Source organism: Protopterus annectens, chromosome 3.part1, assembly GCF_019279795.1.
Source record: "Protopterus annectens isolate FY-2018-M chromosome 3.part1, PAN1.0, whole genome shotgun sequence".
NCBI classification, from domain to species: domain Eukaryota; kingdom Metazoa; phylum Chordata; order Ceratodontiformes; family Protopteridae; genus Protopterus; species Protopterus annectens.
The window spans coordinates 121,488,468-121,500,853 of NC_056732.1; the positions used below are offsets into that span (position 1 = coordinate 121,488,468).

Here is a 12,386-nt window from a genome sequence, read left to right on the forward strand (position 1 = left end):
AACTTTCAACGTTAATTGTAGTATTATCTCAAAACTATCGATGATTTTGCCCCCCCCCCCCGCCTTTTTTGGCACGACCCTAAATTCTTAAGCAATTAAAATGAGTGCAATGCATAAAATACCTGCACTTTGGATACCGTTATTTTAGTTATAAGTTGCTTGTGTTTTTCTAATGTTCTGTGACTTAGTAATAGTAACGGAAAAGAACACGTACAATATGACAGAGATAATGGAGAGCGCTGGACAGAGTCACTGGAAATCTGTGGCAAACTGCTCTACAAACAGAATAGACCAGCCCGAGACACAGGCGGAGGTGTGGTGGAGGATGGTTAGTATTCTCGGGAAATTTTTCTGACAAAACACACTTACTTCTGTCAGTGTCATGAAACAGAAAGCACTTCGGCTATACATTTGACAGAACACAGGAGTTAACTTTTAAGGGGCAGCATTCACTAAAATCATAAAAAGGAGCGTGCCTCTCACATGACCTTTTCTTGACTCAGATATTAACCTTGTCCCTCTTAAACCCTCCTTTTGGAGAACAGGCGGTGAATTATACTCAAATAATAATAATTAGTTACAGACTTCTTTTATTTCAGAAAATGGATGTTGATCCAGTACTCTTATTATATCAATGTTGCGAGTTAACAGCACTAACATTTTAAAAGTGTTCCATATTATTTGTGAGTTTGTCCCTGACGCGTTGAGCTATGGGAAGGGATTAGACACTAAGATAATACTGAAGTTACGTTAAAGAACACGCCACAATTAGCACATCGCCTTGGCTGTGGACCACCCCAGATTTCTCCTCAAAATGTCCACAGTCCTAAATATTTGCTTTTGTGCGAGAACAGGATTGCACTATTTGGGATAATTACAGTTACATGTTTCAACGCGAATCCTCTCGTTTCTGTAGTTTTCTTAGTTAATAAATAAAAAATGAAAACTGCCCTTAAGTTGACCTCTTATCTATGTAATCATTTCCAAACCAAATACAAGTGCAACAATACACTCCAATAAATAGTCACACTACTCTTACTACGGATTCACTACAACTGATACAACCAAGAACACAGCAAACAAGACCCTGTTACGGTTTAGTGAAAAAAAAAATGTTTGCGTCGCGTATTAGATGATGTCAAAATCTCGTTTGCGTGAAAACGTGTGGGATTCTCGCTTGCCATATTTACACCAATTCAAAACCAGTAAGCAAATCCTGGCAGGAGTGTAATAGTAAGTTGAGTTATTTCTTTTATATGTTTTTCACAGTACCTTACGCGGGTGAGCTTGGTTAGATATATATTAAAGAATTCAGTAAAAAACGTGTGATGTTAACTTGTCTTTTAGGAAGCTGTATGGAAGTTCGCTGGTGTCCTGTATCCTGACACTTTATGAATTGTCACACTATTTGTCATTTATGTTAGGTTACTGTCTGTTGTACTGTGGGAATTACCTCCCAGTTGTTTTATTCAGAAATTGGTGCGGTGAAAGTAGCCCGGATCTTTCAAGTGTCATGATTTATGTATTAGAATGAGGAGTCCAGTCTTGATCATGGTGTGTTACTGGTGCCAGAGAAAAGAAATTGAGTTGTGTTTAATATATGTATGGAATCTGCTTTGCTTGGACCTCTTGAAACAAACTAATTCTGAAAGTGCATGACTTTTATTATTTTGTTCTACCTGTTCTTACGTTTAGACCAGCGTGCCAGTCAAAGGTGTTACATTGTCATGCAAGTTAAAAGTTTTATACACTCAAGAAGCATCTTGTCTCTTATTTTTACGTTATGCATAGAAGGTTGTATTCATTCGTATATTACTTGTTAATATTTCTCACAGTTTTTATATATATATATATATATATATATATATATATATATATATATATATATTAAAAAATCTGTGTATGTAAGTTTGAGAACATATGTATGTGTGTGTGTGTGTGTGTATATATATATATATATATATATATATATATAAATAATAGATCCCCTACTAAATCCCGAACACACACATTCCTGACGCCCAAAATACCGAGACCAAAGACCCAAAACACCAAAAAACCCAAAAAACCAAAACCGCAAAAAGTATACCAAACATACAGCGCACACACAAACATTCACGCACCCTCCCCAGAACACAAACAGACCTACACTACAGACAAGCAGGGGGTCAAGCACCCCTGCACCTCCCATGTGGGGGGCTTCACCCCCCACACCTCCTTATTTAATTATTCTAATGCCAAGGTCGCACTACACAGACACACATGAAAAAAGCACCACACACCACCATTCCCCTCGCACACACACATCACATTCAAAACACACACACACTACAACCCATAACCAACACACTCACAGAAATACTTGCCCTACCTTCCACCTACCCATTCACAAACCGCAACACCAGAATCGCAAATTTCAACATCTCCGATCATTGGGATTTTGAAATTCTCACTTCTGATCTTTTGGTATTGTGGGGTTTCGGCACTCTGGTCTCAATAGTTTGAAATTCAAGATTTCAAACGTTTGCGATTGTGTAGTGTTCCCATATATATATATATATATATATATATATATATGTGTGTGTGTTTATATGCATGTGTGTATGAAATACATATTTATGAAACAGAGCACCTCATTGGCCCTCTTCAAACGCAGTCTGGATGATTGGATAGGTACTCATAAATTCACCATGTGGTTCTGCCTCTGTTCTTCTTGGACAGGGGCTATAGGTGCTGATCGTGGTAATGGTAAATTAGGCGTGGCTTGTCAGGGACCTTGGGCCATTAACCTAGTAACTTCTTATGATCCTATATATGTGTGTGTGTATGTGATAGTGATACATGCATACACACACATGTGTATACATTTAAATGTATACGTGTGTAAAAAAAAAAAAAAATGTTTATTTTACATTTGTTTACTGGGATGGTCTGACTGGGACAGTGCCCATTTTCAGCAGAGGCCCAGAGAGAAAAGCTCCAGTCTAAGCTTGCATACAAATTATCACAACAAGTAATAGAAATTATAAACAAAAGTGACAAAAAAAATGGGAGCGTGAACACATTTACAGGATAAGCATGTAAAAACAAAAATATATGCATAGTGTCAAATAGAACAAAACTTTAAACACTTTAGTATAGACAAATATATGGTTGAATTTATGTATGTGGAGGAACATAACATTAGTTAGGAAATTAAGCAGGGATAATCACTTAGGCAAAGTAGTGCATAGTTAGTATTACCTCTGTGGTGAGAGTTGCAGCTAGGAATGTAACTACTTTATAGAGACGTAGTGTTGTTAGAAGGGCTGCATTAACAGAGTTAGTACGTACAGTCAAATTGTATAATTAATGCTAAGTATATATATATATATATATATATATATATAATAAAATGTTTATTTTTATTTTACATTTGTTGACCGGGCTAGTCCAACTGGATAGATGTCCATTTTCAGTAGAGGCCCGGGGAGAAAAGCTTCAGTGGTTATTACAAGTTTAAACAGCAATAGGCAATACAATAGGCAAAACAGAATTAGTTAATATATGTAATATACAAATATGATAGGAGCAAAAACAAAAGAGAAATAATAAAATGTTTTAAAAAATGAAATGTTTTTTTTTTTTTTTTATACAGTGGTCATACAGTATATATGAGATAACATTTATCTACATAGATGTTCTGTAAAGGGATAGCTATCAAGGATATAGGGCGAAGAGAATGAAAGTAATTATGGAAGAAGAAAAGAGAGAGAGAGGAAGAAGGAAAGTTAATCTGGGTTGGTACAGGAGCAAAGCCAGTGATTATTGAGATGCATTTTCAGTTGTCTTTTAAAAAGTGGTAGTGCGGACAAAGATGAGATATCAGAGGGTAGTTTGTTCCACATTTTTTGCAACAGAGTTGGAAAAGAGGCAGTCACCTGCAGAGTTATTTGGTTTGGGAGTATAAATCAGTAGTTTGTTTGAAGAACGTAGGTGTTTCATGTTATTATATGGTGAAATGAGGTTAGAGAGTATTGGTATTTTAGTTGGTTGATATAGAATTTTCTGAGCTATTAAGAGCTGTTGAAGTATTAGTTTGTTAGGAAGTTCAAGCCAACCTAGTTGTCTTAGGTTCAGACAGTGGTGAGTTCTTAACTGGGATCCTGTAGCAAATCTAGCAATATTATAGTAAGATGTAGCAAGTTTCTTGAGGTTGTTTTTGGAGAGATTAGTGTAAATGGGGGAAGCATATAGAAGAGTAGAGATAAGATGAGATCTGGCTAAGGTAGTTCTTGCTTCAGGTGTAAGGAAGGGTTTAATTCTGTAAAGGGATCCAATTTTTTTGTTAAACCAATTTTATTGTGTTGTTGATGTGAGAGTCAAAACTTAGATTATTGTCAACAGTTATTCCTAGTAATTTTGTAGTTGAATCTGGAGAAATGAGAGTGCTATCAGTGGAAGTGAGAGTGAAGTTAAGTGGGGTAGATTTACGAGTAGGTGAGAACACTAACAGTTTGGTTTTCTTGGGGTTGAGGAGAAGGCAACGGTCTGAGAACCATTGTTCAACAGTGGTAAAGGCTTTTTGGGTAAGAGACTGGAGTTCAGTTTGAGAGGTAGCACTGCAGATTATAGTAGAATCATCATTGTATGCAGGTAGTGTTAGGGATATGATTGGAGGTCATTAATAAATATAGAAAATAGAAGGGGGCCTAGGATAGAGTCTTGAGGTACACCTGAAGACGTAGGAAGGAGATTAGATAGTGAATTTTTCCAGAGTACTGCCTGCTGACAGTTTTCTAGGTAAGATGTAAGCCAAGTTAAGGAAGGGGTATCAAGTGAGAGAGATTTTAGTATGTGCAGAAGAAGTTTATGATTGACCATGTCGAAAGCTTTAGATAAGTCAATGAAGACTGAAGATGATAGACAATTGTTGCGATTGTAGTTGATAGAGTTGGTAAAGGAGAGTAAAGCAGTGGTAGTACTGTGGGAAGGTCTGAATCCATGCTGACAGTTAGCAAGTAGGTTGTTATGGAGAAGGTGGTTAAGTAGTTGTTTATGGCTACAGTTTTCCATAATTTTAGCTAGAGGTGATAGAAGTGCTATGGGGCGAAAGTTTGAGAAGTCATTAGAGTTCCCCCGTTTGTGTAGTGGAATGATGTAAGATATCTTCCAGATAGAAGGAAAAATTCCTTCATTTATAGATCTATTTATCAGAATAGAAATGGGATAGGCAGTGGCTTTGGCTCCTATTTGCAAGAATTCTGCAGGAAGTTTGTCTGCAGAGAGGGTGGTAGGTTTTAGTTTTTGGAGCAGTGATGAGACAAAGGAGGTAGATATAGGCTAATGGCCCTGGTGCCTTTTACAAGCCTAGCCCATAGGATTACCCTGGCATCGTGCCACCCGATCTTTATATCTATATATGTTATTCTCCTTTTAAATGTATAGGGAGATTTTTAGCTGTTTTTATTTGTTTACAGTTTTACTAGGTAGGTGAGCATGTCTTCTGACCATTTTTAATTATGACCCATGTAAAGACAGCAGTACAGCCATGACAATGAGCAATGCAAATAATCAGGCAATGTGATAACTATAAAGAATATGCATACATATAAAAGTAACAATGAGGAAGCATTTTTAAATTGTTTTATAGAAGAAGAATGTGAATGCATTTGCAGTATAGCGTGAAAAATACAAAATGTACAAGTCAGAAAAAATGCATAATTTCAATCAGAAATATTTCAGTCAGATGTAAATAAAATGTTTGCAATATATTATAGTGCAGTATGGAGATGTTCCAAGATGTTGAATAAATAATTAAAACTAACTCTTAGCTTATTTTTATAGGAATTCTTTCACTTTTATGTTTCCTGGGCTTGTTAGTTTTATCTTCATTTGGCCGGTGTATATTTAGATATATATATTTTTAATTGTAACAGGAGCTGAGTTTTGTCATGTGGCCTCCACTGAAAATAGACCCATCAGAAGTGCCTGGCTAACTGTATTTATGTTATAGTAAAATTTAAGTTTTCAGTAGTGTACAGTATGGATTGTTATAAAGTAAAACTATATCAAATTATTGAGTTAAACAGAACAAAAGTTATGCAGGTAAGTTAAACGTGTATTTTTTTTGGCTAAGAAGTTTCTTGGTAGTGGTGTCCATACTTAACATCTGTTATACTTAAACTCAGAAACTATTGATGGATGAATGGATTGTTTTAGTTAACCAGGGATGTCCATGTGGGAAATCCAGTTTTAAGTAATGTTCCTGGAAGATTATTCTAAATAAACATATGTAGACAAAAACAAAATGTATACAACAATCTAGTGTAGGAATCAGTGTGTACAGGAATGGTAGGATTTGAAATGTACACACAAACTGCAGCAAAACAGTTCTGATTTATAATCAGTTAATGCTAAAGTGAAAATGTCAGTGAAGGCAATTCTCCTACTGTAGTTTTAAATATTGTCTGATTGGTACTGAATCTTTCATCCATACCCCACAATTAGTTATTTTCTGTTTCAGCAGGGTATTCTTATAGATGAATACCTTAAAATACTTGCACAAGAAAAACTGTCAAAAGCTTCAGATGCAAATTTGTGTTCATTAAAGCAACATATTCATGAAAACACTAAATAGACCAAGAAAGTTTGAGTCATTTGGAAAAAGTAATGACTGAGGAAGTGCAGAAATATAAAGAACAAAACTTAGTAATTTTTGAAAGGTCTAAAAAAGAAACACTGACATGGGGAAAAAAAGAGAGGTCTGATGTAATGTAATATTTATGCTAAGGAGAAAGCCAAACTATGCTATGCAAAAAAGCAGCTCCAAAGATATTTGAAGAAAAATACAGGCAAAGGCATACAGATATGGTAAATTTGACAGTCCAAAAAATAAGATCACAAAGGGGGGACATAGAATAGACGATTAGTAAAGTAAAATTAAATAAAAGCTGAAGCTATGGAATACCTATGAAGTGAAGGATGTATTGTTGTAAGGCTAATGCAGGTTATGTCACAGCATGATGGAACAGTAAGCTTCCAAAGTAAGGAGAAACAAGTGAAGCGAGAGACATCTGAAGAAGAAATGTGGACATGGGAAAGAAAAGTTAATATTGTGCAATATTTATGCAAAGTAGAAAATAAAGCTAATTGTTACAAAAAAGCAGCATCAAGTATATTTGAAAAGAAATACAGGCAAAAGCATCTGGATGCGGAAAATTTTACAGTGCAAAGGATGTAGTGTAAAAAATTCAACTCTGGTAATGTCATAACATGATGAAACAATGAGTCCCCAAATTAAGTAGAAACAGATGGAATGGCAAGCATCTGATGAGTTATCACATGAAAGTACTCTGGAGCTTTCATAAGAAACCGGTACAAAAGTGCAGTTGGAGTTGCACAGCAAGGGAAGGAACTGGAAACTGTGGCAATTCTGGAGTAGCCAGTTTTATGGAGTGATATGCCAGTGAGTTCCCATATGAAAGCGTTAATGGCTAACACAGGATGCAGCAGAAGAAAAGATGTTCTGTAACTTTCTGTAATATGCCCACAGCGACAGAGAACAAAGAATGTGCCCTAAGTTTAGAAGAAAATGATCTAAGTGAAGAGTTGCTTGATTTAATCAAGATGGATTAACATATTAAGATGGATGAAAGAAATAGATTACAGAAAGTTAATAAGACCTAAAATGTTAGAAGCCTGATAAAATAAAGGAATGCAGTAATCAAGACTATTAACAAAAATGTGTTATATAACCGTAAGTAGGATATATTACTTCAGCAAAATTAATAACAGATAAAGTGTTACACAGAAATACAGGTCAGTAAGGTTAAGGAAGGGAAACATTCAAATGCCATCACATGGAGGTATCTAAGGGAGAAAATTATAAAGCAATTTAAGACAAGAAGTGTCTCTGTTAGAAGCGTGTAGAAGAGGGAACAGATCAACAGAAATATTTGGAAAAAGAGAGGTGATAAAAGCAATGAGCAATATCAGAACAGTCCAGGATCTGTTGTGCACTGTTGCAAGTAATAATCTAAAGCCATTAGTACAGGCAGATAAACTTAGAATGTATGCAGATAAATATGAAGGAAAAGTACAAAATAAGCAATTCATTGATGATCCAAAAAAGTTTTGTTGAGACTTGGGGAAACAAAGCAAAAGGAATCGAAACAGCACAAAAAAGGAAGAAAAGACATATTTTGGAGAAATATATATGAAGACCCTGTAGAACATAACAAAGATGCTGACTAGGTATAAGTAAAAGAAACAGTAAGAAGTTCAAATGTACACTGTATGAAATGGGAAGAAGTAATGGTCAGCGAAATTAAGTTAATAAGAGCTCCTAACCAGAAAATCCCAGGCCTGCAGTACCTAACTTCTAGCTAAAAGTATTAACATCTTTGCACAAAGATTTAGCCCTGAGTAAGAACTAATTATATGCCCTGAGTAAGAACTAATTATATGCACACCCTGAACACATGCCAGCCTGGTTAACAACAGGAAAAATTATACTTCTCCTTAAGAGTGAGCCTGCAAGCTCTCCTCAAAACTATGAACCAAAAATTGGCCTTCGACAATGTATAAACTACTGGAATTGATGCTGACAGAGTTCATAGTTTAGAAGAAAACTGACTCCTCGAGATAAAACAAAAAGGTAACCAAAGAAAGTCATATGGAATGAAGGATCATTTGTTAAATTCCTAATAGTGAATTTAAAAAGGGGGAGAAATCTAAGTATGGCATGGATAGATAAAAAAAGCATTTGACAGCATCCCGCATTCATGAATAAAGGACTGCTTACAGATGTACACACTACATTGATTGGTTACATTACAGTGACAATGAAACCGAGGCAAACCACTTTGCAGCTAGGCAGTGATAAAGGGTGAATTATTATTATTGCAGAAACAAAAATTCAAAGGGAATATTCCAGGGTGACTCTCTTGTTACCGCTGTTCGTTTGTCTTGCCATTAAGCTGTTTACTTAACAGAGTAAGTCATGGTTACAATTTTGTTCCCAGTTAACAGCAAAATGTAAAGACTTCTCATTTTCTTTTTGTGAATGATTTAAAATAGAGTAGTTCATCAGATGAGCAGAAAGCTCAACTGGAAGTGGTCAAAACTCTCTCAGATGATATAAGAATGTCATTTGTTCTTGATAAATGCACAAAAGTTGCAGTACCAAGAAAATATTGGTCTGGCACAGGGATGTGCTAAAAAGGAACTTGAGCAGAAAGGAGTGTATAAATATTTGAGATTTGTTGAAGGATTGACAATAAAAAATGAACAAATGTGAACAAAATTTGAATATTTTAGAAGACTAAAATTAACACTGAACATCCCTGACATCTAGGAACTAAGTCCAAGTATAAACCAATTTGCTCTTCCTCTTCTAACTTAACAGTTTTGGGGTGATGGACTAGTCCCAAAAAGTACTGGATCAGTTGGACAGGAAAACATAAACGATGCTTCATGCTTATCAAATGATGTATAAAAATCATTGTACACCAAGATTATATATCCCATGAATCTATGAACCATGTTCTGAAGGAGATATGGGCCTCCTAGAAATTGATTACATTTATAGATCTGAAATCATAGGACTACACACGTATCTGCTGACCTCATCAGATCCAAACATAGAGAAAGTTTTGAAATATGAAGTGGACAAATCTAAGATGCCTTCCCTGCTTAGGTTAGCAGAAGCATATTGGTGTTAAGCAACCAAATCAGAAGGAGACAAAAATCAGACTGCAACTGAATGTGCTAAAAACAAAAAAAAAGAATATAAGGAGAAGGACCAGATGAGAAGGCAAGAAATTTAGAAAAAGGTAAAAATATAGTTGTAAGTACAGAAAACTCCTGGAACAATCTAATTTTGCTTAGGTTCTAAAAGCAGGAATGGTTAAGGGCAGGGGAATTTAAACCAAAAGATGAAAGGTCAAAATTAGCGGCCCACGGTAGTGGACTACATACACATTGGTTTACGAAGTCTATTGAACACATGGGAGAAACGGACAAATGCAGGTTCTATAAAACAGAACTGGAAACAGTCGCACATCTTGTTGCTGGGTGTGATACACTACTGGCAGAGGGCCTGTGTATTGGAAGGCCTATTAATGTGGCAAGACTGCTGCACTGGGGATTGTGCAAACATTTACAGTATTGAAGTAGCTGAGAAGCATTGGAAATATCAGCCACAAAGCATTATAGAGAATGATGAAATTTATATTGCATGGGATTATTCATTAAAAACCGTTCACAAAATAGATGTGAGAAATCTAGATATAGTAGTACATGAAAACAAGACAAAAGTAGTATTGATCAGTGAAATTACTGCACCCAGCGATAAGTATCTTGCATATAGAGTGAGACAGTGTTAAACTACCAGGATTTGCAGGCAGAAATGAGGGCAGTGTGGAAGAAGGATACCCAGACAGTTCCAATAGTAGTAAGAGCAGTGGGTCTCATAAAAAAATATTTACGGTGGTATTTAGATATGTTACTGATACATGTAACTCCTTATGAATTGCAGGAGGAGTCAGTTCTGGGCGCATTGTGGGTGCTGAGAAAAGCACTTTTGGCTAACATCAAAGATGGTAACAGTACTAAGTTCATGAGCTTTTAATCATACTTTGACTTGGGAATGGGTTTCGTTCCCATCATGGTATTAGAAACCCAAAAGACTTGGAGAAATAAAAAAAAAATAACTGTATAGTTACTTTGGTTTCATTAATTCACAACATATTTGGGAAGTTGTTCTTGGCTTTTGGATGTCTAATAAAATGCAGGCTGTAGAGTTTAGGGAAGTGTATGTATAGTCACAGATTTAGTACTGATTCAAGATGTCTCTTGGTTCTTCAGCTTGAGAGGTCATGGTAAACAAGGGGCACTAAGAATCAGCAGTAATTTTGTGCAGTTTTTTTCTCCACAGGCCAGTAAAATTAGTGGGCACATTGTTGGGCATTGACAGTACAGCTGATTCTACACAGCAGGTTTCACACAAATTTGGGATGCATCTTCCTTGATTGACCGGCCTAAATCGGAAGACTGATAGGAAAAGATGGACAAGCAAATGAGTGAAGACTGTACAGTCCCTTTCAGCTAATTACTTGTATCTAATGATAACAGTCTAAAGATATGTCTTTGCTCTTTTAAAAAATGATGCAGTAGTGTGAAAGATAGATTATGCTATGCTTAGCCTCCAAATAGTAAGACTCCCCAGTTGGAAGGAATGGAATGGTTACACTATCTTGCACTATGTGTCCATATGATATCACTTGAATATTTATGCCATAAAGAACAGGTAATGCTTATAGAACTCAAAACTATGCCATGTACTTTACCTGTGCACGATTTATTGCGCAAACTTATTTTGTACTGCATCATCTTTGTCGTATTCTGTGCTTCTTTTGTACAGTATCATAGTGTTCTGTCATGTTTGATTAATTTTTTTTACAACTTGGATTGCTTTTCAAATGCCTTGTTTTGTCTTTTTTCCCCAAATATCTGTCTTTGTCGTGTGTAAATTTAATAATCTTACATTTATATAAATGAAAAACATACAAAATAATATCACTTTAGTTACAGTTTACATCACCCACCATTGAAACATCTATAGTTGTATACATTGTACATCACTTATAAACCATCCATCATTGTCAGTTAAGCATTGTATAGCTCATTCAAATTCTGCCTCTTAAACCTCATTCCTGCTCTGCAGATATTGTTCCCACAATTCCCATTTTTTTCCTATGTAGTTTGCTCCTTCCGTTTTCTAAATATCCCAGTTCCAGTTGTTCTCTGTTACTATGTTCGCTACTTCTAGTAAAGTTAGTCTAGACTTTGATTTCCATTTTCTAGTAATTGTTTTTTTGGCAGCCAGCTTAATTAGACTCCGCACGATTTTACTATGTCCAGGCAATTCAGATTCTGTAGCATAACTCAAAAAAACCATCTCCCCAGTCAGTCCAATCTGCTCACCCAGCATCTCCGACAGAGCGGTCCACAGGGAATCCCAAAAGTCTGCCAGCTCATCACACTTATAAAAAATATGTTCCCAGCTACCTCTTTCTTGCCCATCACACCTCCAACATTTGCTATCCACCTGAGGAGAAATTCTTTGGAGTCTTCTTTGGGTATAAAAATAGCTATGTAAACACTTCCAGGCAAAAATCCTAAATCTTCTAGACTTTGTTGCATATTTGGGAGATATACATATATCCCCCATTGTCTTTGTGAATTGCTTATCCAATCTCTCTTCCCAATCCTTTCTAAGCTCCTCTGATTGATTCTTGTAATTATCATACAATATTTTATATGCTTTACTAATTATTCTTTTTTTAACAGCAGCTTCTGTTCTGGATTCTACTAAAAACTGTACCAGTGCTGGTCTTTCATTT

General features: G+C 35.8%; 1 protein-coding gene across 1 annotated transcript in view; it reads left to right on the plus strand.

Annotated features, from left to right (window-relative positions):
• Nucleotides 1-1,146: 1,146 nt before the first annotated feature.
• The window catches only part of CNOT10 (CCR4-NOT transcription complex subunit 10), a 2,007,836-nt gene continuing 1,996,596 nt past the window's right edge, over nucleotides 1,147-12,386 (plus strand). The window contains exon 1 of the mRNA XM_044066643.1: nucleotides 1,147-1,233. The gene's annotated coding sequence lies outside the window, so the exon portion shown is untranslated. The remainder of the gene's footprint in view (nucleotides 1,234-12,386) is intronic.